Here is a 26,978-nt window from a genome sequence, read left to right on the forward strand (position 1 = left end):
GAAGAGAAGAGAAGAGAAGAGAAGAGAAGAGAAGAGAAGAGAAGAGAAGAGAAGAGAAGAGAAGAGAAGAGAAGAGAAGAGAAGAGAAGAGAAGAATCACAGAATAGTAAAGATTGGAAGTGACCTCTAGAGACCATATAGTCCAAACTGTTGTGCTGTTTTTACATAAAATTCATGGCAATTCGTTAACATGACATTAGTGTGGTCACAAAATGCCACAGTGTGAGCTAAAAGCGGATTGTGGATGTGTGCTCACAAAGGAGGTCCTTGGTCTGTGGCTGGATTTCCAAGACTTGAAACCATTTATAGGCGGGTCCTTCCTAACTGCCCACCAGCAAAGACCCCAAAACTGCCACTTGCAGCCACCCTGTGGGGTGAAAGTGGATGTGCAAATCTACCTTCCCACGAAGGCCAAGGACCTCTCCTTGCTTCAGCTTCTGTTTGCCAACCTGCAAATCTGGTGCATTTGGTTGCTCTGAACTCCTTTCTATACACACACTTTGAATCAGAATATTTAGAAAACCTGCTCAGTACGGAGTGAAGAGCTTGAGAAGTTTAATGGGATGAGGAAATGTCCCACCACTCCGCCCCTCTCCCTGACGCGGTCCTGAAGGGCACATGCACCCCTACCAAGCCCTAGGAGCAACTCTGGTGCAAGGGAAGCAGGAAGGGGCTATAAAAAGAGGCCAGCAGAGAAGCCTGAACCCCCACTGYGCTGGTCCTCAGGTTGCTTTAAGAGACAGCAGGATTTCCTGCCTCGGAGCAGCGCATTAGCGCGCGGCGCTCCGAGGCCCGGCACGCTACCGAGCAGGTAGAGGGGACCGCAAATCTGCCAAGGTCCTAGATTAGGTGTGAAAGAAAAGCCATGTGTACACAGCACCCTTAATGCAGCTATAAATAGGCTCCTCTGAACCCAGGTTTCATACATTGTATTGACACTCCTGTCTTAATAGGATTTGCTGGGTGGCCCAAACCAGCGGCTGCGGCTGTGGCAGGGGGAAGGGAAGCCCGGAGCCATGTGGCCGCATCCTTGCAGCAGGCACATGCAAGGTGGAGAAGCACCAACAAGCTCTGCAGCCTTTCAGTGGCCTCTTCAGACTAAGGCAAGGACATCCAGAAAAACCCAGGAGGACTTAGCAAGCTGCAGGCGAGTGCAACATGATGGGGAGAAAATTTTCAGGTTGCCACTTTCTAARCAAGGTCATCTCAGAGCAGAATTTCGGAAACAAGAACTTTGTGTTCTTTCTCCAACGCTTACGCTATTTCTTTCTCTTTTTCATTCACCTTTTCCTACACTTAAGAGAGTAAGGAAGAAAACAATGCTCTAGTAGAATATGCATTACAGCACCATTTAGATAATTTTAATAATTTAAAGTACTAGATTGTTTCCCTACTCAAGTTTATTATGTCAATCCCCCTTCTGGAAGGAAACAAAATTAATTCTCCCACTAGTGAGTCAGTATGTTATTCAAACAAATGAGCAAGATGCAAATTTACACATCTCTTGGGTTGCTTGGGTGCTATTAAAGAAATTGTGCCCCTGCTGTTTCAGTCACTGTTAATCTGAGGTACTGGCCTGAGCACTAAATAACCAAATACTGTTATCGCTGCCTTAGTGGGCACCAGCCTCACGAGTGTTTTGCAGTTTTTAAGTTTTCGCATGACCATAGGAGATACTGGAACCATAGAGGATGAGGACTGCAAGGCTCATCCCTGTGCTGAGCGCCCCAGGTCTCTGCACAGTGTCCTGTGTGTCCCTGGCACTGGGCACATCTGCTTCCCAGCTGCAGGGGCTTCAGTCTCTCCCAGCCCAACGCCTGTATTTTCTGGGATGAGATTTGGCTGCTGGGAGCACTGGGAATTCCTAACACGGAAGAAGCAATAATGCTGACCTCAAGCTGGTTTGACCCGCTCATTCTGAAACTGAAGTAGCAAGAAAATGTGATGCGTCATATTTTCCTACCACAATGAGAAAAAAAAAAAAAAAAAAAGGATTGGTTTGTGAGCTAACGCTACCTGTCTGCTCTGCCTCTCCTTGTTCACTGCTCGCTGCATGCAACGGAAATTATATTCATGCAGTGTTTGCGCAGATATCTAAGAACCCCAGGCAGCAGTGATTGTAGAGAGGCATGTAGTTTAAAATTTCATTAAAGAAATGACTCTAACACAATCACAAGTCACTCAATTCACCGGGAGCTCAATGTTGCTAAGGAAAATTATGAGGCTTCCCCTGCAAATATCCTTATCTTGCCGCAACAGAGCAAAAGCTGGTACTTTTAACAACATCTTTATTCAGCACATGTGCTAGACTAGAATAAGAAGGTATTTGTTAAATAGTTCAAAACAAAGGACTTGGCATAATTTATTCAGCGTCAAAAAGCCAATTGAAAGAGTGCTAAGAGGCCCTACCAGCTAYGCCTTGCGCTTAGTCCCTACTTAGAAAACTCGGTCTAAAAGATGCAAAGGCATCTGTTGCTTAAGAGCTTCCAGTCAGGATRAATGACAGACAGGTGGTTCCTTCTGCAAAACTCATTTTCCTTTATACCACACAAGGAGATAATTCAGCTCGGAAAAAAAACCCACAGAAAACAGAAGAGGAAGTTAGGAGAAAAATGCTTGAATGTTAAAACAGGTCAACTACTGAGCTAGAARATCTAGATTAAATTAAGCATTCCTGCAAACTTGTAATAGAGAAATGAATGGCTTCCATCTGGAAGCTCAGCAAATTAACTTGGATTCTGGTTAAGACAACTGCACCAGAGCCTGCCTCCAGAAATGTAAATATCCAGTGTGCATCTGCAATCCAATCACAGGCTAAAAATATAAGAGAACTCAGAGTGCAAATCTGATTTTGTGCCTRCCCTCTTAATGAGAAATAAAACAATCATTCTCTGTAAGCACAGCAATCTGGCCTCATTCTTCCTCCTCTGAGAGAGGCTGCAAGACCTTTCGGTACCAAGAAAGTCTTTCAGTCGCCTTTACAAGCCACCACATGCACACTGGGGTCCTCAAGTTCTCCCTCATACTCTGCTTCTCTATCTCCTTTTCCATCCTGCACCTCAGTCTGCTCCTCTATGCTGTTCTCAGCTTTGTGCTTCCTAACTCCACTTTATGTGGTCTTTTTTATTATTAGAGTCTCCAAGTTTCCTGATAGATTATGTTTAGCCTTCTGGTAAGACAGGAAGAGCCACAGCTCTTGGTTGCAGAGGGAGAACTCGACCACATGGATAAGGCCTGTGAAGAGGACTAAATTTAGCCCAGAAGAGGATCCTCTCACGGCCAAGGGGAAGAAGTAGACTAGGAAAGCAATTGAGAGCAGGAGCCTATTTTAGATGCTCTCCTAGGTGCCTACGTCTCTCTGAGCTATAGAAAGAGCCTCAGGAGGCCAGGCCTAACCTTGGAGCCTGGTCTCCAGGGATTTCATTTGACCCTAAAAAAAGAAGGAAAAGTCATTATAAGGTAATGATGTCCTCCATATGGTTCAAGAACTGCAAGAGGAGTTTCAGGATGTGCAGCCACTAGAAGCCATTTCAGAAATAGGATGTTTCTCAGCAGATGAGGTAGGCCTGCGCAGTACGGGCATGGCCAACTTGAGTTTGAAACAAAAACAACAACAAAAAAGCCCCCCTGGGGACTTTTCAGGAAAATCAACTAATTCCCACGTCTGGTTTTAATAAACAGACAGGCAGATTGGTAAATGTGGACAATGAAAGCACAAGGCATCATCTAAATTTGGGAGAACAAGGAGTGTATTAGCATTGGTATAAGCAGTCTGATAGGATGGTATCTARTTAGCTAGAAATTCACAGATGATTAGAAAGAAATAAGATCAAGCGTTAATGCATTACAACTAGGAACTAGGGCAAGCCCATGGAAAAGTCGGCATGAAAGTCAGGGAACAGAGAAGGATATGAGAAGGATAAGAAATCTATATTATTGTAACTCCCCACTATATTAAACTGAGGATCTGACCACAGATACTCAAAAAAAAAAAAAAAAAAAAAAAAAAAAAAAAAAAAAAAAAAAAAAAGGGAGTCTAGGGATATGATTCCCACATTTCCAAGGGACATTAGGACGGAGCAGACCGCCCACAAGGAAGGGCAAGGAAGAGCCACTCAGCAAAGACAGTTGTGTCACGGAGGTCAGCAAGCAGAGTGGAATTGCTGAAGTCAAGCAGAATTAGATCATGCACATAAAAATAAAGAACAAAGATTAGAATGTTCTTCAGTCATACAAATAATAAATAAAAAAAGGAGAGTAAGGAAAGTGGCAGATCAGCAGGATTTGGCTGATTCAGCTTAACAAAACTAAGGGACAAAGGAGGGAGAGGAGCATTTGCTAAGAAGGCATGAGGACAGAAGAAGGGGGGGGCGAAGGGGGAAACACACAGTGCTGACCCAAAAGCAAATATTAAACTGCCTGTGAGTACATTGAAACCAAAAGTGGAGCAGTTTCTCATGAGGGAGGGAGATGAACAGCCTTTCAGGAGGGACAAACACCCAAGAGGGGTTTTCAAGCTGGAAGTGGCCCACACTCTCTGTGACAGCAGCAGACTGGACTTCCCAATCAACACTGCCTCTTAAAACCTGGTATTCCAACCACCACCRGCCCAAAGAGAAACTTAAATGACAGGTCTTAAATTTAAGATTAAATGAGGTTAATTGCCTCCTGTCGCTTCATCCCTCAGCATCCACAGACGAAATTGCTCTTGGTCCTCTCCTTCAGTACGTTCAAATCCACTTTCTGATTTCACCGCAGTGTCACTGCTGTTTTATCTCATTTGGTAGGAGCTGCAGCACAGGCTCCCACAGCTGGAGGTTTGGAGAAAGGAAGGGTGGTTATTTTTAAACAGGGGTAATTTGATCCATTTTGGAACAGGCACCAAAGCAATACCAAAGGTTCGTATCTGCTGCTGGGTGGGAGCATCTGCCTCACGTTTCCCTGTTAAAATTTGGTTACAAATACATTAAGTGTAGAAAGACTCTTTGCTCTGCATACCCTGAGTGCAGCACAGATGTCTCACTCAAGTTCATTCCYGAACGTGAGCATCCTAAGTAAATGCAAGCTGCATCATTTATAAGGCCTGTCATGACTGTTCCTTCTACYGCACGCAATTACAAAAGGTGATTCATTTAGCTGAGAGAGCTGCCTTTTGATAAGATTTAAAAAAGTAGTACAAGCCAGCTTAAAAACCTTTTTCTTCCACCGGAAGTGTTCCTAACAGATCACAGAGTTGCCTTTGGGAGAGAGAAAATATTCCCTATAAGGAGCCATAGTTCCTTCACAGACCCACACTAGATCATATCTACCATATTTTCTATCAGACAGCATAGGTGTGATGAGGTTTGTAGGTGCATCCCTCCAACACTCAGCTATACCCACAGCAATTGGCTTTGCATCTGCAGCTCATGGAGAGTCAAAGCCAGCAACAGAATTCCCATCAAACTTGTTATTGTCTGGCTTACCAAGGAAAAGAAGGGTGTTGCTGGAATAACTGCGACTGCAATAACTTTGGTGTAAGAAATTACACCCATATTACTCCCTAATATGTGTCCACTTCCACTTCTCTTCCCAAGTGGAGAGCTTGCTGAGGCGGCCGTGCAACCTCGTGTATTGCTGCTATTCAAAATAATGAAAATCAGCTTAGCCTCTAACCTGAGGAAATAATCTGAGGATGTCTCTTCAAGAGGAAGACAATTAAAACCAGACGTAGCACATACAAAAGTCCATGGTACCAACACACACCAGAGGATGTTTTTCTGAATCAGTTGCATCAGTGCAATGTTGTACRCAGCACTATGACTTAGAGCTGCAATAATGTTAAAAATGTACAAAATGTGTAAGAAACCAAAGTGAAGGCTTTTCTGCAGTCTTTCAGCTCCATCTTGCTTTTTCTCTCAAAAAATCTTTGCATTTTAAAGTGTTTAGTCATCTTCCTAATTTCGTCTTCAAATCAGACAGCTGCTTAACTAAGGGCTGGCAAGCTCTTCCTCTGCAGCACGTAGGCAAAACTAGAGGCAGCTTCTGAAAATAAAGTCAGGGCTTAAGCAGGTATACCCATTACGGGAACTACTCCAGGCAGTCAAAAGATTATCGATTAATATTTTCCCATGCTCTGCACGATGCTATCARCTAACGGAGAACAGCATTTGTGACCTTAGATCAACAACAAAGAGCTGTTGTCGAGAATAAAGATTCTCCTAGATTTAGCATGCATCTAAATGTATGAAAAGAAATCCAGCTGACCTGATGATAATCTAATCACCTAAAATGAAATACAAAATTGTAAATTCTTCTGGCTCAGGGCAGACTTCATATCCAAGGTCTAAGACTTCCCCTTCATTATACACCTTTCAGTGTAAGGCATAATCATAACACTAAAGAAAAGGAGTTGACTAAAAGAGGGTCAGGCAACAAATCCCAATTTATTTTATTGTCTGGGTATTATCTTGAAACCATTCTTGTAGGGAAGGAATAGAGGGGAGATTTTTACTCAAAATTGTTTCAAAGACTCTACTGTACTGGCTGCCTTCTAGCAGATTAATCATTTATTGTCCACTTAGCAATGAATGTAATTGTTTTGGAATATGTTCATTTTGCAAAATTATGAGACAAGTATAAAGTGAGTGAGCCAAGTTGAATCTAAGTCTCATTTTACATTTGCTTTGGACATGTTATCTTGACTATCAACTTCAAGGGAAAAAAAAGTCATGTAGATTAAAGTTTATTGATTACACAGATAGCAATTCTAGCCCTGCAATTTGAGATGTCTCCAAGGGAAAGAAAAAAGATGGTATTTACAGAAACTGCTCCTAATGAGAAAACCTTAAGGCATGGAAGGGAAACCTGAAGGCAATCAGTAGCATTTTTTTATAGATTATAAGCAACTGTTTGTTCTTTTTCTTTTATAATTGCATTTCCTTTTATATCTACAGTCCCAATGCTCCTCATTCTCCTCATAAAAATCCATTATTAAGGTATGGTATCTGGTGTTATTTCATATTGCAGTAACTATGTGCAGAGCAGACTAGCTTTGCCACTGCTCATTTCAGCAAGGGCAATCTTAAATTTATCAGTTTAAAACAAACCCTGCAGCAACCCATATCCTTAAGGACTCTTCCTTATTCCCCCACGATTTGAGAGGGATGAACAGAAGAATTYTGTACAGAGCTCCGTTATGAAGGAGTATTTAATTTACTATGGAAAAGAAACATTCTGCCAAGAGCATAAAACAAAACAAATCATATGCTACCACGGAGGTAAATTCACTTCAGAGAAGCGACCCTAGCGAAACTAGCCCAAGGAAATCACTTTTCTTCCAAAAAAGCTAAGTCGACCGAGTGCTCCTGGTAAATGAATCTTGCCAAAAGTCATTACAACGAAGTGTCCCTTGTTGGCTCATCACCTGTGTCAGGGATCCAACGTGGGTTGCAGCTTCTTTGTAGACATTTCTGAAGGTATGATAAACTTACTCCTGCAAATCTAATCCTTATTATACTCTCTTTGTTATAGCCAGCTAATGCTAAGAATGTGGAAAGCTCCAACTCCTGGGATAAGCAAGGAAACTTGACCGTGCAGCTGCTCCAGCTGCTAACAGCTGCTGGCTTTGTACCTGTTGTTCTTCATATATGAAGCATTTGCAGTTCCTCCATTATGGGGAAAAAAGGAGCTAAAAAAAAATAGTAGAAAGCAACTGTGATTTAAGGAATTCTGTGGTCCGTGCTACAGCTAAACTTGCATGCAAACAGATTTGCATTTCGTGGACAGGCAGCAGTGATGGGGAAGAATGAAGTAAACAGCCACTCGCCAAATATATCTTTCTAAAATAGTTTGACAGAAAATGGCAGGTTTGGCAAGGGGAAGCAATAGGAAAGAACAGACATTCTCACGGCGCCGTTATTTACAGGAGATGAACAAGGAGAAACCTCTTGCAGATAGCCTGTCTCGGAGCGGCTCCACGCGGACTCGGGGCCGCTCCAGCCACGCGCAGCCCCCAGAGCCGCTGACAGACCTCAACGGAAGCCAACGGTGGCCACGATCCGGCTGCCATAAACAAACAGAGCTACACGGAGGCTGATTTTTCCCTTTCATTCAGTTTTCTCCTGGCTAGTGCGGGCTGCACCTTGTGGAGGTAATTCTGGAGTTTTTCAGGAATATCTCCCCTCCTGATGGATGCCACTGATTCCCAGCATCATCCATCCGAATGTTTCTCTTCGATGGTGCCAAGGACCTCGCGTGAGGCCACCATGTAGGAACCTGCTCTTCCCAGTCACCATCCAGCTGGCATAAGCACAACCCCGGGAATTTCACATGTGATCTCACATATAGACACAGCAAGAGATAATTTGGGAATAACCAGTCTAGTCAAATGCCTCAGGACTGAAAGAGTTTCTACAATAATATCTGCACCAGTACTCCTGTTTGGCCTACCACATATATTTCTAAGAGATATGTAACTTKGATTTAAAAACCTCCAGATGACAGAGAATCTGCCATAGCTTGAAATGATTTGCTCCACAAAGTACTATTCCTTTACCATTAATCAGGCCCACAGAGTAGAGCTTTTGGAGAACGGTGGACGAGGGGCACGCGAGTGTTTTGTGCCRGCTCTCTCTTCACACCACACAGAGCTCAGAACACACTTGTGCAGCTCCCTGGAAGATTAGCTGGCTCATTCAGGCAGACAAGGGTAGACCCTTAAGACGGATAAGTGATTTGGGGCAAGACGATCATCTGTCTCCTCTCTGTACACAGTTAACTGTTCCCTATCCCTTGCCTAAGCTACGGCTGAGGATCAAATGAAACCGAGGACCAGGATCTTCTGATAAAGCAGAAGGGATCCTGTTTTCTGCAGGAATAGCCCCCCTTCCAGCAGAGTTGGGAGCACCCCCTCAACCAACACTTCCAAGTGCTTTAAAAAGACAGTTTGCAGAAAATGGAGTTGCTACCATCCATGTTCCTACCACATGAACATGCAGTGGTTTTATGTGTGTGTGTGTGTTTTTTTTTTTTCTCTCTCCATTTTGCATTTTCCACCTAAAGTTCAGYGATTCAAACAGCAGGGAAATCAACTAACAAAGCCTTGTGGAAATCTAATAAATCGTATCACGTGTCTGCAATCAGAATGGTTGTAGAGAGCATGACAAACTTAAAAAAACAGAGCCTGGAAATTTCTAAAATGAGATGGTTCGTGGTGCTACAAAGGTCAGCCATCTGTTCAAATGTTCATGTTATATTTAACCCAACCTCTCTTCTTGCATTTCCTCTCCAGATTCAAATGTACTCCCCAGGAATGAGAAAATACTRCTTAAACTGCTGTATTTAGACAGCTCTCTTCTTTCACAGAAAACAGGAAAGCCTTTTTTGGTTGACAGACAAAGGAAGCAGAGGACAATCCCAAAGTGATGGAACTACCCATACATTATAGAGGTCCCACAAGAGGACCAAAACCTGCAGAGAGCTAGCATTTCATATGAAATCAAAGACGACAACTTGTCAGATTGGGAAACCTGAGTTCAATGCCCTAGATTTCATAGAAGGTCCCCAGTGTGCTTGCTACCCATTCTTTCCAACTTCTGTTAAGTCCAGGAGCTTTGAAGGACACTGTCGAAAGCTAGAGGACATTAAAATAGTCAACTTAAAACTTCCATTTCATGACACAGAGGGCTTCAAAACTGGCTCTAATGGAATTTACCTACACTTGACCGGAGTTGTTTAAAGTCAAACTGGAGTTATTCTGCAAGCAAGACCAAGGCGAGAAAGCTATAAACCTAGGCTTACAGGAGACCAAGGGTGAATTAAGACAGTAGCTTCCCATTGTTAAAGGTTCAATTACTTTCTTCTTCACACCATCTGACATCACTATTTCCATGGTAAACTCTTGTTATCTCCGTTTCTACTTTCCAACATAACAAAGTCCAATCTCACTTAACTATATCTAGACATGATGGCATCATAAATTATACCTACAGCGATGCCACAAGAACATGAGAGTTCACTCCAGGAAGTCTGTGGGAGACCTCCTGCCCATTCCCAGACAGTATCACACAAAAAGTATTGAAGGCAGCAGAATCTGTCCTGAGCTGTTTGGCCACCAGCTGAGATGAGCAGGGTTTGTTTGTTTGGTTTGGTKTCTGTTTTCCCCTCTCCCTAAGCAACATCCCAAAGACAGGCTGCACAGGATACATCTGCCATATCTGGGAGGCCCTCACTTGGTCAACTCAGAGACAATTTCCATTGAAGTGCTCTGTGCCTTCTTTTGAAGGAGATGCCCTGAGGGCTAGAAGGCATTAGGTACCATCCCAGTGCTCCAGCTGCTTCCCTGTGGGAAAAGATCACATGCTTATCTTGTTTTGTGTATGCCAGGAATCCCAGCAGAGACATTAGAATGGCAGGAGCACCAAAACACCTAATGATACCATCATGATGAATTTCACTAAAGAGAATTTCACTAAAAAAGAAAACAATCCTCTGCTGCTCAACATCCTTTCACACTAAGGTTTATTCTGTCCTCTCCTCCTTACCTTGTAATAAAAGGGAGAAAATAAAAGAATTACGTGCTCTGATAAAGCTTAAAGTGTGGGGGATAGAAGGAGGTGTGAAGACACGGAAACAAAACGTTACTTTCAAGACAAGCCCAAGCCTGGACAGAAAAAAAGAACAAGTTTGTGCAAGATGTGAATGTAGACAAGCTGATGAAGGGACGTGCAAATGAGCAGCCCTCTGTAAACTGTCCTGAAGCACAGGTAGCCCGTGTCCATCGGGGTATCTCTGGCACCAAGGAAGATGCAGTTCATTCATCATTATAGGTTGTGAATGATGGCTTCAAAGGAGACAAGGCAACACGCTGTTTTACTGTACATCATTTTAAAACAGCAGGAGTGGAACATTCAAGAGGTTTTGATGGAGGTATTTGGACACAATTTTGCCTTAACAGAGACATTGCACACAACTGTAAAGGTTCAAGTACATCTGACCTTGGCTGGAGAAAAGTGCACCCACACTGGCTTGAAAACCCATTTAGGAACAACATGTCAATACTTGGTATTGCAGGTGGCTTAATTTGGGGGGATTATGATAAAGAAATTATCTAGAAATGTTGCCATCCATCATTTTCCAACGCCTCCATCTTAAAASCCAGCAGAAGTCTAGTATCCTGACCTTTGGAATGAAAATAAAGGCATGGCTACTATACCAAAACAAAATATTTTTGTTTTTAAAGGACCTGCATAATTTGAAGAATTGTAGCCTAAGGGAAACTGTTGCACTGCAAAACTGTCTAGGCCGCTGCCATTAGTTTAAAAGCCCATTTTTGTTTAATGACTGCAGCTTCACATTCTCCCAGTGCTATGCATCATAACTGTCATCCCTAACCCTTAGATTTATGGAGGCATCCAGTTACATCACTGTACTCAAGGGTGGGTTGGCATTTCTGTTGTTAAAACTAATTCTGGCAGGATTTGACTCATGCAGATGCAGAACAAATCCTGGATCCCACCGTGGCACAGGGGGATTGAACCCTGGGCAGGGCCACCACAGCCACCGATGGGGGCCTCACACAGAAATAACAGGAGAACCCGGCAGCTCAGAAAACTCTTCTGCTTAGAGACCAAACAWAATGATTTTTAAAAGCACCTTGATGCAAAAGGACAATCTGGAGAAATTTCTCAGGTACCTGACAAAATTTAGTATATAAATAGTTAGTAACTACCCACTTGAGGCATCTTCAGTATTTACCATCATCTCTCAATCCTCAATTCAAGCACCATTTTGTAGGTAAATTTTCTTCAAAATGTAGTGGTGAGGAGGGACAATTCAATCCTATTACCTGAGCAAGGGGCAGAGCTTGTGAAATATATTTGGTCAAAACAAACAATACCCTAGGCCAAAATTCAAGAAAAACTAAAGGAAAAAAAAACTTCTTTTCCTCAAATTCTATATATTTACATAACATGTACAAGACTCAATGAAGGCAATCACAGGATATGCTGAAAGTAATCTGTTCAAGATTTCCAGTCTTGAAGTTCCACATTTCCACACTCATATATAAACATATTAATGGCACTGCTTGTTGCAGAGTTAGAATATTTCATTATGAATTGGAATTAGAGTATTTCATTATAAATTGGAGAGATTTTTTTTAATCCAGAAAACGACTTAAAAACRAATTAGCGTAATGATTCCAATGTAGATAATTAAAAGACAATAATTCAATCTTTCTGACATGGAGGTAGTAATGGTACATAACCAAAAAAAAAGGAAACATGACACACACTCATTAATACTAACATCTGATGTAATGAAGTAATCTGTTCATGATAAGCCCTCCCAGTACAAAAATCCTCATTTTTCTAAATGTGTTTTTTTTTCTGATATCTTATTGAACAAAATATCAAGTTATGTCAACATTTTCCTCCCAATTAGATGAAGATCAAACTCAAATCTTCTTGTGAAATGAGAATTCCACATCTTAATCCACCTCAGATTCAAGTGCATTTTGTGACATGCTCCATTTGCTTGGGAAATCAGGATAAAGGCAATTGATTCTGCAACTTCAGGGTGAAGCCACCTAGGAAGCATCTAGAAATGAAAACTGCTCCCACTTCTTTGGTAATGAAGCGAAAACACAGATTTGTGGAGGAACTACATTTTAGCTCTCCAATCCCAATATTTCATCCTCGACAACAACAAAATCCAGAAGAAACAACGCTGTCTCTTTTCCTTATGAATCTAGAGTGGTTTCCAGAAACGCAGCAAGCCTGAAGTATTGACTCACTGGTGCAGCCACATCCGTATGGGAATTGTATCAGCACCGACAGCTAACTTGGAAAAAGACAAAGCCAAAAATSCCTCAAATGAGGTAGTTACAGCCAGGAAAACTTTAAAAAGTATGTTAGGGCTTTGACTGCTAAGAAACAAGATTTCTTGGTAACCCATTGACGGTATTTGTAAATCCCAAATGCTTATGGGACAGGAAGCAAAGCTGCTCAGCTTAACCCATGTATCGTGTGTTCTTATGCAGAGAAATGAGCCTGTGTAAAGGCAAAACCAGATCGTACCTGAGCAACAACAAGATGGATTTCACCAGAACCTCCCGCAGGAGAAGGGAGATGTGTGGGTCCAACTGCAAAGGCAGATGAGATGCCTGGTGGTGGGAAAAGACGCAAAACCCAAAGCAAGGTTACAAGGCAAGCGAGTCCATGCCCGGGGCTGCAGCTGGAATGCAGCAGCAAAACACCGAGACCTCTACGTCTGTGCCCTGGCAGCTTTGCTATTGAAACACTTAAAAACAGTCAAAATACACATTAAACTCAAGTACAAATAAAAAGGGTGCAATGAAGGAGGTTTTGTTGTTTGTGAACACAAAAATGCATTAGATCAAAACCTCAGAATATCACTTTTTTTTTTTTTTTTTTATCCTTTCCGTTAAAAAGGCTTTCAATTAATATTTATAACTTGAGGATTTGGGGACTTATTTTTCCTTGCCTGGCACTTCCAAAACCCAGCACACATCCCAGGTCAGAATCCTTCATGGCTTTTATTACAGCAAAGTTGGCAATTTATGCTCACCTATTTTGAAACACGTAACAGAGACCAGATTTTATCAAATGATTTCTGCATCTAATTCAAAAAGTTATGGTTAGCAGGGAACAGGACCAAATGGCTTTTTAGTAAAGCCAGACACAGAGCTATACTGGGAACCCTAGAGCCCTATGGCGCCTTCACAAGCTACTACTACTAAACCCACTGCATATGGAAATGCTGCATGGCCCATTCTTAATTTTGGAGTCCCACAGGYCCTTGGGTTGACTTTTTTTCTTTCCAGAAGAAAAGAAAAAGAATTCACTTCTTGCAGACTGCAAGAAGTAAATGAAAAGACAGATGCTTCTGTATACCTGCTAATACAGGCAAAGCTGTAAGGTTCATTATTAAATGGAGGGTGGTAGAAGGAGCTGGAAATGCTGATTTGGATTTTTTTAATGGGCTGAGGTCCCATATGTGTGTGTTTATACTCACGATGGGGATGATGTGAGACATGAGACATGACGTGAGACGGCCCCATTCAGGAGCACAGCAGCTTCAGGTGCTACAGCACAAGCAGCCTGACTTTCCGTGGTGACTTCTCACGGCTTCTCCTAGCTCCAAGACTCTTTGCAAAGCAGACTAATTTTAATCCACTTCAGCGTGTAAGTACAGCCACATTTCAGGAAAATCCTGTCAGAAATATTGCCTTCTCCTCAGAGTAAAAGCGATGCCTTTCCTGCCATCTGAAAACACGGTGCTCCCCACATGTTGAGCTTGGTGCTTGGGGTGTCCTGCAGCTTCACCCGTCACGGTCCCACTCGGGGCCAGCTGGACCAACGCACGTTCTGCAGGTGGCTTTTCAGTCTGACCTCAACACCGGGGCACCTCTTAATTTTCCTTTATCGGGGCCACGGGATGTTGTAGGTTGAGCAACAGGAGAGGGGCGAATCCTTACAAAACCCTGGTGTTTCCCCCCCAAGAGGAGTAGGGCCTGGAAAAAACTTAACCCAAAGCATTTCCCAAGCTCTGACTGTAAAGCAAAGCACATTCATATTTTACTCCAAGCCTGGCCAACATCATCGAGGTCATTATTAAAATCAGAAATTAAAAGAAAAGAAGCATGGAGCTCACAACTAATCTTTGCAGCTCTTGGTATGGATGGGATTTGTACGGCCATGTTGATTTTTTTATAAAAATAGTAAATCGTATTACCCCCATGCTACAAGACCAAAGATTCGCAATGATACCTTAATACAGATTAAATAAAAATAGCACTACCTGAGTCAATCTGAGGATGATAATGCTTTGTAATCCCACACTATTAAAGGATGAACATTTGGATAGCAGTGAATCAACACGAGATACTTGCACTAGCTTACACGTCTTTTTTATGCTGTATAATAGCATTTCCACAAGGTGCAGGAGCCACAGGGTGTTTGCAGGAGGTACAGGACACACCAGGAAAACAACACTGTGTTATCGAATAAGCCAAACCCTGGTGCCCACTCTCCTCCACCTCTGTGGAGCCGGGCTAGCAACTGATATTTCTGAGAGCAAGACTACTTTAAAATTTTTCCAAATAAGATGAAGTACTGACTCTATAAACCCTGAAATTTTAGAAGCCCTTGCAGAGCTGGCATCCCCAAAGCCTGTGTGCATTCGGGCAGAGGAGTCATTCATAAAATGAAAGGCAGAGGAACGGCAGGGCTCACACCCATTCGGCTTTTTCCTAAAAATCCCTGAATGAGCAAAGAGCAAACACAGCAAATAAATCGACAACGCAGCAAAAAAACACTTTGATAGTGAAAATTTTAATAGAAATCTATTTCTAACAGTGATGAAGAACAAAGGAATGTGTCAAATATAAACTTTCACAGCTGGGTATAGGAAAAGATAAAAGGTCAGCCTTGATTAGCGATATGTGGTCTCAGAAATAATAAATGGTCCTTAATTTTTTTGCTGTATGGGAAACCTAGGAGGGATGTGGCACGAGGAGGTGCCAACACAGCACACGACAGCACTGCCAGCGCCCGAGCGATTCCCAAGAGCTCCAGGCACCAGGTACAACAGTTTTTGCTAGTTTCTGTAACAAGTYGCAGGTAGCCCCGAGGCATCTTTGCAAGATATTAAAAAATAGCCCCAAATCTCTGGTATTTCATATGACTGCCTCCTTCCAGCTGCCTTCCCTCTAAAGTAAAGGTTAAACATGTTTCAGGTCAGTTTTCAGTTTAGAAAAAACGTCCCTCAGAATGAGTTTGATAGGACAGGTCTTTCAGTTGTTGGTTGCATAAACTTTTAATTTTCTATTACAAAATTGAAGGACGTGGTGTTCTGGCTCTTCATCTCACYGCTGCATCAAAAGACCTCCTACAGCTCAGACCACAGACAGCTGCCCAGTGAGGCCAGAGCCCCACTTAAATGCAAAAACAGGCAGCTTCTGCTATTATTCATTACGTGTTTGTGGCCAGCTGTCCTTCACCTATTAGGGTGCTGATCTGCTCACTCTCTGCTGCCCTATGTGGCCATCACCCCATGTGTTTATCCCCATGTGCACCTTGCGGAGATCTCCTCCAAAGCCTTTCTTCAGCGTGCCAGAGCTGAACACCAGCTCCCAAACCCAACACTACAGTCGAGCTGCACTCAAGGCAGCAGAAAGAGCCCAGGGATGAGGGACAGGAGATCCCAACACCGATGCAGCTTTGGCTGTCCTGTTCCTGGAGCGAATACGTGGTCGGTGCCTGGTCCTTCAGCCTCTGCTGCCAATGAAGTGACAAACATGCCCTTGCCCGAGCGATCTCCCTACCTAAAGGCAGAGCTATAACTAAGCTGTTTGCTCAGTGAGAGCCTGCGGCAGCCCTCCAGAAATGCCCTTAATGTGTGTTCCCACAGCCCCTGGGCAGGGAGCACTGCCTTTCCCATCTGGGCGTGCAGSCGAACACAATGATGAACCTCAGGCTCCATAAAGCACGCCGGGGTGTGCAGAGCACCGAGCTGCTGCTGTCAGGCACCATCAGTTCCAACCACGCTCAATTTGGGTAAAATTCAGCATACTTCCCAGCACTTCCATGTTTTTCCTGATGTTGTGGTTTGTTCCGAAGCTAGCCTGTGTGCTATCAACCTCACGCTGCATTTTGATAAATGCTCAAACAAGCCAGTCAGCTTTCAGGTCTCTCTTTTACAACATGCCAAGCAGGAATGGACATAGCAAGACCACCATAAGCCTCCATATGGAAACCATACGCATTAGACAAGCACCTTGATGCTAGTAGGGATCGTTTCAATTCTGAAATTGGAATAAGCCATCTGTATTTGAAATACAAGGAGAAATAGGGAGCACTGAAGTAGCAAAATCATGATGCACAAACAGCTCTAAGTCCTGTTTGTGGAAGTACCTCAGGAGCCCAAGTCCTGCTGAAAGACCTCAGGATTTCTGTGGTACTGCAAATGCCACCTGACAGCACTATGCAGGAGAAAACAAAAAGAAAACCAGCTCTGTAATTAAAGCAAGTGTATATATTTTGGAGTATTAATAAGTTTTCCACTTATGGCCTATTCAGATGCTACCTGAAACAACAAGAAAAGAAAATCTGATAGTGTATACAGTTTAAATTGACAGTTTTAAATTGCCTGGCCTTTCTGGCCTTTAAACATACAACATTACAGTCACCAATCCCATACTCCACTCTGCCCTGAGGAAGAGAGTTTGATTCATCTCTCAACACCTCAAAAAGATCAACTGATGATTCAAGCCCCAATATGGCAATTACCAGCACAAATAGCATCCAGGTTTATTACAAAGGTTAGTGGTAGCTGTAGGGGTGGGAGAAGAGGAGAGGTTCATAAGTTCTTACGCACAGGAACAGCTGCAAAAGGGACGAGGGATTCGTAACTTGGCCCTGAGAGACGCACATTTTTATGAATCCAGTCCTCAAGCTGAAGGACCATCTGCCTACATCTAGTGCAACCAGCAGAGCAATAGGTAAGGGAATTTAGTGGATGGAAAAATGCAATTGTTAACAAATATTTTTGAGAGGTATTAGAAAAACCTTTTTTTGCCCAAGATGAACCTGTACTTTAAGTTGACATAAGCACAGTACAACATAACATCCCCAAACTTCTCTGCACCATAAAGGAAGTGAACGTGATTACATTTTAGCTGTGCACTGCATGGACATTTTGCATTAACCTGGACTCAAAGGCACCTTATCTATGGAAAATACATTATTTGAAGATGGAAAAGTCCATTAAAGGCTTTGGTCATTCAACTGCAGTTCATTAATGAGTCTGAACACACAAGAGCTCTAATAGCTTGTATCCTGCGCACTAGGGAAATGCAACTAAAGAATAAACTTCCTGAGCAATTAATACGTAATGATATAATTTTGTTAATCTCATTGGAAAGCATCTAGAAAGAGGAAACAAGAGTACACATTTATCTAGAAACAGCACAAACAAACCACAAAAGGTACCACAGAGCAGATTCTGAGTTCATACCCCCTGGAAGAGAGCAACTCCACCAGAGGAAGAGAAACTAGACTGATTTACATCAGTTCAAGAGGCAGATCTTTATAGTGCAATAATGTTAGTGTTTCTGTATGAATCTTATTTTTCTGCAGCTCTTCACTGCTTTAACATTTAGCCTACTTACAAATAAGAAACCAGTAAAGGACATACACATGAAATAAATGAAACTTTGGGGTATAGGTAGGAGCCAAATCAGCCACGCACAGCAGATTAAAGGGAGTTATCTAGGTTATTTAAACCTTTAGAAATTCCATTCCATTAGATTAAAACAGAAGGTCAGGTTTTTCCCTAGGAAGGCTGATGTCTGAAATGGAAAAAGTTTTGCCTCACTGGATAGTGTAGTCTATTATACAGTCTGATTTTCCCCACTGAAGTCAAATGTTTAAAAATATGTATGTAATATTTATTTAACTAATCAAGTCTCAGAAAATTAATTTTGAATCAAAAGTAAAACTTTACATTTTGGTGCCAAACCCCTACTCAGAGATGGAGCTAGCTCTAAAATTAAAATGTACCATAAGCTCAGCAAATGGTGAACTTCTGCAGCAGCTGCAAAATAAATGTTGACATTTATATTTTCTATTATACTAATTTAAAGAGCATCATGAATGGAATATGATTTGAAAAGTACTCACCACCTATCTTGGAACCTCTTCAGAGAAAGTCCACAGGACTCAATTACCTAAAGGAGAAAACACAAAACAAACATACTTTACAGTACAGTTTTCTTTGAAGTGACAACCATCCCACTACTCAGCCTCCCCTCTACAAACCAATTTTCCCAATTGGAAAATAAATCAGAATTTGTTTCAACATGCAAAAACTCTGGATCTGGTTCTTACTCTAAAGCTAAGCAGCAACTGCAGCTTTGTTGCCTATTTCTGCTTTTTATTCTTTATCCTGAAATAGAAAAGAGCTCACATGTTGAAAAAATGCACAGATTGTTCTTGACTTTGGATAGCAAATTCTTATGGCATTCAAAAAAAAAAAAAAAAATCTACCCAAACAATTCTTACTGCTTAACAACTTCCTTTGAAACTCATCTTTCAAATAGGCAAGAAGCAACTTCAGATTACATCAAAATACCACAGTGGAGAGGTTTACTTGGCTCGAATTTCAAGCTATTAATATGACAAGATCAAAAAACAGGATAAAAGAAAGGAACTGAAATAGGAGGAAACCAATTCGAAGATTGCTRGAGTCATTAAACCCTGTTCTGAAAGGACAGAAATCACTTTTCTTTCAGATTGAGTAGTATTCTTCAATAAGCAGAGTGCAATAATTTGCATCCCTTTGGCATCTGCCAGCTACGAATCCTGACAGTTCATCAGCACTTACGGAATCAGAGACAAGAGCACTACAAGTGGTTCACCTGCTCCTGAAATTCATAATCTCTGAGAGTCTATGGATTAGAAAATCAAAGACAAATGACTTGCTCCTGCTCCCGACTCTCACAGAGCCCCACAGAAGACAGAGCTATATGTAATTTCTACAACTGCTGGTAACATCACAGAAACAGATGGCTGGGAACATCAGTCCTGCCCATCCCGCTGCCTATGGATGCGCTTTGTGGAAATCCCTCCTGCCATTCCGTCTGACCCAGGAACTCCATAACTCCACAAACAAAACCCCAGTGGGCCTGTGATCCAACTCACAAGAGCCTTTAGTCCACCACAGGATGGGAGCCGTTGGTCTGTCCTTCATAAAGCCTCAATTCCACAGRTATCACCAAAATGTCCCAGCGATCTCCTCAATGGTTAACCATCCTYGACAAGCAGGAACTTGCTCCAAGTGCCTGTTCTAGATGCCTCAATTGTCTTTGATTTTCTCCATATCTTCCTTCACACACCATGTCCCAAGCTGGAGTCGATACTCCAGCGAAGGCCTTGCAATAGCATAGCACAAAGAGAACTAGCGTGAGACACATCATTAAGTCAAAACTCCGTTTGCTTTTTTCAGGGCAGGATGACACTAAGCCATGTGTGACCCACCACAACCCCAAGATAGTTTTTCAGTGGAACTACTCCCTAACTAGTTTGCACAGCCAACTCACTCAATAGGAATTACACTAACATATCACTAACACCTGCAGGTTTAACTGCTTGGACTTCCAAGTTCATTTTCCTGTGTGCAAGAAGTTATTTAAGAAGCTAATCCCTCCTTTAAAGTGCAAACATCTCCGCTAGTTTGATGTCACTCATTGAGCATGAACACCTATTTTAATAAAAGTATGAATTATAATATAGCAAATAAGATAACAAACCCAAGCCACGAGGTCCATTTCTGAAAATCCCACTGAAGATCTGTTTTGAGTTTGATCACTTACCAGAACCAATCCTGGAGTATGATTAACAAACCTGTCTTGCACCATGCATGGAACAGAGGTTTCACTGAGATTTCTTTTCTCTAGCTTCCTTTTGACAATATCAGAACTGTGCTAAAAGCCCAGGGCTGGAATATATCGTATCGTCTGCTCTTTGGCTATCCACAGGATCAGTTACCCTGACACTGAAGGAAATTAGTAAATTTGCTATGATTTGTTCCAGGCTAATCCATGATGACTGTAACTTATTAACACCCAAACAAGGAAAATAATTATTAGTTTTCAGGAAAATACTGTGGAGAAAAAAAAAAAAGTCAGACCAACTATGCTACAATTCCATCTCCTCCCCTTGGAAAAAAAAAAATCAGTAACTATATTATCGCTTACTAATTCTCCACTGGTTTTCAAATGTAATCACCAAGAAGAAAAGAAAATATCCAACATTAAGCTCCTTGCTCACTCTGCTCCCTGCATAAATAGCACAGAGGAGACAAAAGAGGGAGCATTGCAGAGGTGAGGTCTGCAGTGGGACCATCGGGCACCCTCACCCCACCAGAGGTGCCCACGCACAGTCCCAGGCCACCAGCTTTTACAGACCTAACCCTGCCGTGCCCACCTTCCCAAAAGCTGTGGGATAAGTTCAGACAGCTCTATATGGCCCAGAGAAGGAGGGTGATTTAAGTGAGCGCTCCCTAAATTGTTTTTTTCCTATTTTATCCTGTTGTCTTTGCCCTTCAGCGCACRTCTTCCGCACACAGGAAGGAAGGGTGAGACTCCATGAAATCCCCGTTACTCTCGCTGCACAGGCATTCACAAATGTCACAAACTGGCAGCAATACAAACATTTAAACGAAGAGTTCTAGGTTTATTTTTTTTTAAAGGAAGAAAACCTGTAATCTTCATTTTACAAGGAACTGAATGCTCATCTGTCAAAGTTTCCAACCCAATGACGTGAAGGCTCTGGAAGAGCTGAATCGAGTCAACACCAGAATAGGAAACAACCACAAGTGATTCAGAAGCCTCTTGCATGCTGAGAGTGCAGGGAAGGGGTTGAATTGGACACACACAAAGAAGGCACAAGCTTTACAGAAGAGCCCAGCGAGACTATTCAGCCACTATTTAAAAACTAAATGCCATTTCCCAAAGCCTTGACTAAATTCAGGAGTTCCAAAAACTCCAATTTAAATTCTTTAATCATACAAAACCTTTGCTCCAATCCTACRGAGTACAGGGTAGCTGGACCATAGAAGTTAATCTCTCTGCTAACAGAGCATGAGGAACTTAAATCCACTGTCAATTAAAAGTAAGGTATAATTGAATTAGCAGAAGCAACTTATGGCAGAAATTCAATTACGAGGCAGAATTAAAGGAAGGGATGTCAGTAACTTTTGGAGGCTGGGCAGGAAGAGGTGTGTACATCGGTCTACTATTTTCAGGGCTGTCAGCAAGAAGCTTGAGGAGACCAATCCAAAGAATGGCTTGCAAAGCTCATCCTGGCCAAAGGAACTTCTTGGACACATCAGAGGAACCAAGGGGACAAATGCTTGTAACCATTCCTGCTCCCTCCTACATGGTCGACTGACATCTATCAGTCCCAAATCACACCAATTTTCTTTTCAGATACAACTGATTTTTTTTTTGCTTTGACCAAAGAGGCCTCTAACACACACTTGGAGCCTTTTACATCTTCCCTAAGCAATGAATATTCAGCGGGGAGCATCCGTCTTCATGCTAGACCAACAGTGCAGCCTATGCCCAGAGCACACACACGGTAACTGTCGCATGTGGCACGGGCAATTGCCCAATAAAAATCATACATTGCTACCTGCAAACACAGCCCTTCAGTTCTCACTTCAGACCATAGTTTAGGCAATCTGGAGGTGCAAAACTCCTGCACGATGGTCACAGATGATATCCACCTTGCCCACACACTTCTGAAATTCATAGCCAGGCAGTAAGCTTGGACCTCCCTTAGCTTGCACCAAAGCTGCTGTAGGCACCTTTTGGTTTTGTTTTGCTCTCCAAAATTAATCTTAAGCCTTCTTCTTTGCTTTGTGTCATAGATATTAAGTAGATCTCTTTCTACTTCATGGAAGAGCCCAAAGTGTTGTAGGCACTTTTTTTTYCCCTTAATAGCTACTAATTCACCCTGTCTTGTTCTAGCCTCCATTTGTTCTCCTTCGGCTTACACTTAATCARTCTCAGTGCTGACTGCCGATAAGGCCTTCCCACACCTCCAAAGTTCAGCTTTCATAACTGCATTAAGACAAATCGATAGTGCTATTAACGCTGCTACCTTTGTGAACGGTGTGTCTTGCCTGCGAGCAGCGTGGGCAGCAGCAACATTTCTGCTTGCACAGAGATGACCCCCAGCATTATATGAAATCTATGCTCTCAATTAGCAAAAGCTCCCTCATTTACAATTTCTTTTTCAACTAGAACCTGCTGTTCTTTAAAAAGTTKTTTCTTTTTAACTTTTAAGTGCAAACTGGTGAGGACTTGTCGGACTTGAATATTCTGCAGTCCTCTATACATGTGGCTGCAATAGTCAAGGACATCCAGGAAACTCTGCAACCACCCCTTGCTAGTGCCTTCCTCTACCCACCTCCAGCTATGGGCGCATGGCCACCACACTCCACCTTTGACTCTCACTCTGCTGCAGGTGCTTGCGATCCAAGACTGCACATGAGCCAATGCCAGAGGATGTGCCAGGTGTTGGACTACTCGAGAGGGTCCTCCACCAAGCCCTTCCTTCTCCCTTGGGCACCTTCCCCTTCTCCTCATACCCCCCTCTCTGCAGCTTTGTTTTCAAAGTGTTTGAAAATGTTTTCAGCATGTTTGAAAGACAGTGATCAGAGYCTCCCATCAGGTCCGAGTCATTCAGCCTGGCCAGGTAACTCAAACTACAGCACAAAAACTCATGTTGCTCCTTGCAAACAGAAGACTATATTCTCCTTCACAAGCCAATCTYATAGTTGCTCAAAAATAAAACTTGTGACAAGTTTATTTTCTTTAATGCTCCCCAAATTACAAAAGAGGCATCAGCCAGCTCACCCTCACCATCACAGGATTTTCATYACCCAGGCTCATTTCCAACCTGACTAAATCCTCAGGATCGCTTATTTACGCAGTTTGATGCGGTTCGGTGAGATCCAAGCTAGCTGTCTACTGTCACAGTTCAGCTAATTTCCTTTGGTTCCTGGGAGCGTTGTGCAGCCCATACAGAGCTCCAAGGTGCCACAAGTAAGGATTTCAACAATGAATAATTTAAAGGCTAATTCAAGTATTCCCTGCAATACCATGATGACTATAGCATAGATAGTCCTCAGGTCGTGTGAAGGACTCATACTGCTGAGGTTTGTGCTACAGACTGAACTGCTGTCCCTCCTTTCTCCACTTTGGATAGTGCTGGTAATAGCACAGTCCCTTTCCTGTTACCATTTCACCTAAGAAACATCCTTGCAACACCCTCAGAATGGGCTTGTAACCCAACTGCTCCAGTGGAAACGTAGGTACAGAGTTCCTGCAAGTCCCCTGGGAATACTGCAGGAAAGATATGGTTAAGGCGAAGACTGAATGCCACCCCCATGAGACACACAGTAACCACAGGTCCATCTGCTCTGTGGCCCTGTGTCTGCTCCCAGCCGCCACATGCTTTTCCTACGACCACAGCAGCAATGCTCCTCAACGTGATGAATACACCGGTTGCACGAGGAACCAGCRATGGGGAGGCAGCCGAATCGTTCCTCGGAGACTGTATTTGCCTATTTGAAACACCTCTTGCACCTACTGATTGAACAGGCTTGGATTCCCAGGTTACTTTTTGATGCCCTAAAGCAGCCTGTGCTCCCAGAAGCTTGTCCTTCTCCTGCCAGCTTTTCATCTTAAAGCTTTCCCCCTCTGCAGTTCATTTGAGATGTTCCCAACACAGTTTTTTTTGCAACAGGGAGCATGTTGCAGCATCACTGGTGTCTACCAGCTGCTTGCCAAGCAAGCCTGGCCCCACATCCACCTCTGGGGCAGAGCAGACACAGAAGACACCATGGGGAGCAGCAGTACATCACTTAAAGTGGGGRCAGAGGCTAGGGTTGCTGGGTTTGGATGGAGTAGAAGAGCAATGTAATTCCCCCACAGTTCCCTGCAAAGTTGTCTTGCTTTGGTTTCCTTTCGCTCTCTGATATATTGAGCACATTAGGAAGCCCTGAGAATATGATGAAAATGTTCACCTGTCTGCTTGAATATAAATATAGTCCTTGAATATAGTCCTTCCCTGTGTAAGCAAGCATGTTGCATCTCCAATAGGAAGACTATATTTGGGATTTAATCTCCTACACAAGCAGAAACATCACTCTTTAGCTCTGAAATGTCACAGCTGGGATCGCAGTAGTCAGAGAAATCCTTAAAGATGATCCAGTCTATCCCCTTCATTTTTATTGTGAAATTTTAAAGAAATACTCCAAGCAACACTGCCACAGTCCATTATACCTTTGCTGATGTTGGAGCTCTCCCCATAGCCTAGGAAACACAATTTAGCTTGGACCTAAATTGCTRTAAGATTAGGTCCAGAGTCAGTAACTCTTGCTCCAGCTCCAGCCCCCCCATACTCTCAGCATCCCTGAAGGCGTTTTTATTGAACACAGCTGTAATGCAGCAGTTAAACCACTGACTGAAGAGCGGCCTGAAGTGTGCTGGAGGAGAAACTTATCTCTGACTGATGCTGTCATAACACAAGCAATTATCTGTGCCAGATTCAGGAGAGAAAACACGGAAACTAACAGAAACAGAAAGATGCTTCTGTAAAGGGGGRAAAAAATGGAAGCCAACAAGGTGTATAATGAAATACATCACAGGCGATACTGAGATCAGTCTTGGTGGGGACAGAGGCAATTCCACTGGCTTCAGAGGAGTTTTGCTCATTTCAACCAAAATGCTGCATTTTCCTGTTACAGGACATGTCTGGCGTGAGCACTTCCCACTGCTGGGCTCTCTCCCAAGCTGGTCAATAAGGTTTGGCCGCTGAGGACAGCAGAGCTGTGACGCCCAGTGCATAGTGGCAATAACGCCGTGCAGGTGCCTCCTCTGCCCAAGACAACAACAAATAATCCACATCTGCAATTCTCAGGCTCACATAACGCCACTATTTGCTGTATTAAATATCCCCGGCTTGGGTTCCACAAGGGAAATCACAATGGCATAAGGAGTCCTTCCAGAATTAAGTTAAGCAAACTTTGGCTAGGAGGCCTTCTGCAGGACAGCACCAGCAGCAAGATGAAGAGCCAAGCTGATTTAACATGATTTTACCACATAGCAACTCCAAATGCAAGCCACAGTGTATGATCATACACTGCACGAAACTCCTCTAGAACCTGTGTGTTTATCAAAGATGGACAGAAAGGCACCACAATTCAGTGCTCTGCTATGACTAAACACATTAAATTTTATTAAATCTAATTTAAAGTGTCAGAAGAAGATGAATTATTTTCACTTAAACATTTTTCCCTCACTGAATTGCAAGGTGGTTTGTTTTTCTTTTTTTTTGAACACACAGTTGACAAGTGTAGCAAGCTGCCTCCTCAGACTTGGACACAATTGATTAGCCTGCAATTAAAAGCAAACTGGCAGTTGGGGATGGAGCCGTGCCAGTTATTTACTCTATTTCCTTCTGCAAACTTTTTTACCCACCCGATTAACGCATTCATTGCTCAGGAAGTTTATCTCTCCCTTCCCCTTTTCAGTTGCATTTCCCTGCTTAACAGGATGCTCTAAGCTAAACATTGCATTCAAGTTATATGATAAAACTTTGGGAAAAATGGCATGAACAAGGAAGGTCACGGGAAGGGGGCTATCTGCTAAAATAAGGTTTACTCAGTAGATGTCGACCAAGGCGGGAGAGAAACAATGTCCACTGTCTTTTACTAAAGGAGATTGCAAATTTGCATCAGCTTAGATAGCAGGTGGAGACAAATAACAAAGCAGTATTCCAAAGAGCTCAAAAGTCTTCCTAGAGCTACTAGAATTTGATCAAAAAAGCAAAYTGCAGTGATAAATTGCAGCAGAGATAAGGTGTCTCAGATAACCTTAACCATGTCTGCATATGCCCTTCTGTGCTAAATAAAAACCAGTTCCCTGCACTTCCCAGCTATTTACAGCTGGAAGGAATTTGCAACCCAGTTAAACACTTGTCAAAYGCCTGCTCCTGTATGGGCCACTCATTCATGTAAAGAAGTATACATCCCCATTCCTATAATCACAGCGAGGGAAATATCCCTTGAAAACAAAGCAGAAAGAGAGGTGCAGGCGATGGAAGGATCCTCGGTGGCGCAGCAGCCGGGCTGCTGGCAGCAAAGCACCCGTGCAAGCCAACAGAGATGCTCTGCTGCTTGCAATATTTAAAAGCTGCCACCAGACTGCCTGTCGACACGACAGCTATTACACCAGGACACGCACTTGTGATAAGCCCCCAGGCGGCTATTAATATTAAATAGTCAGTCCGGCCTTTTGTATATGCACAGCTTGATCTGCAGGGGAAAAAAAAAAAAAAAGATACTAGGTTTTCTCAAAAAGTGTTTTCTTGTCCACTTTCATGAAACTCCCCTCAGCCAGACCG

General features: G+C 42.8%; 1 protein-coding gene across 1 annotated transcript in view; it reads right to left on the reverse strand.

Moving 5' to 3' along the window:
- HPCAL1 (hippocalcin like 1) overlaps positions 1 to 26,978 on the reverse strand; it is a 60,223-nt gene that overhangs the window by 26,571 nt on the left and 6,674 nt on the right. The window contains exon 2 of the mRNA XM_026037080.1: positions 18,684 to 18,730. The gene's annotated coding sequence lies outside the window, so the exon portion shown is untranslated. The remainder of the gene's footprint in view (positions 1 to 18,683; positions 18,731 to 26,978) is intronic.

This window comes from Nothoprocta perdicaria, unplaced genomic scaffold, assembly GCF_003342845.1.
Source record: "Nothoprocta perdicaria isolate Ctin4 unplaced genomic scaffold, notPer1 scaffold_19, whole genome shotgun sequence".
Taxonomy (NCBI): Eukaryota; Metazoa; Chordata; class Aves; order Tinamiformes; family Tinamidae; genus Nothoprocta; species Nothoprocta perdicaria.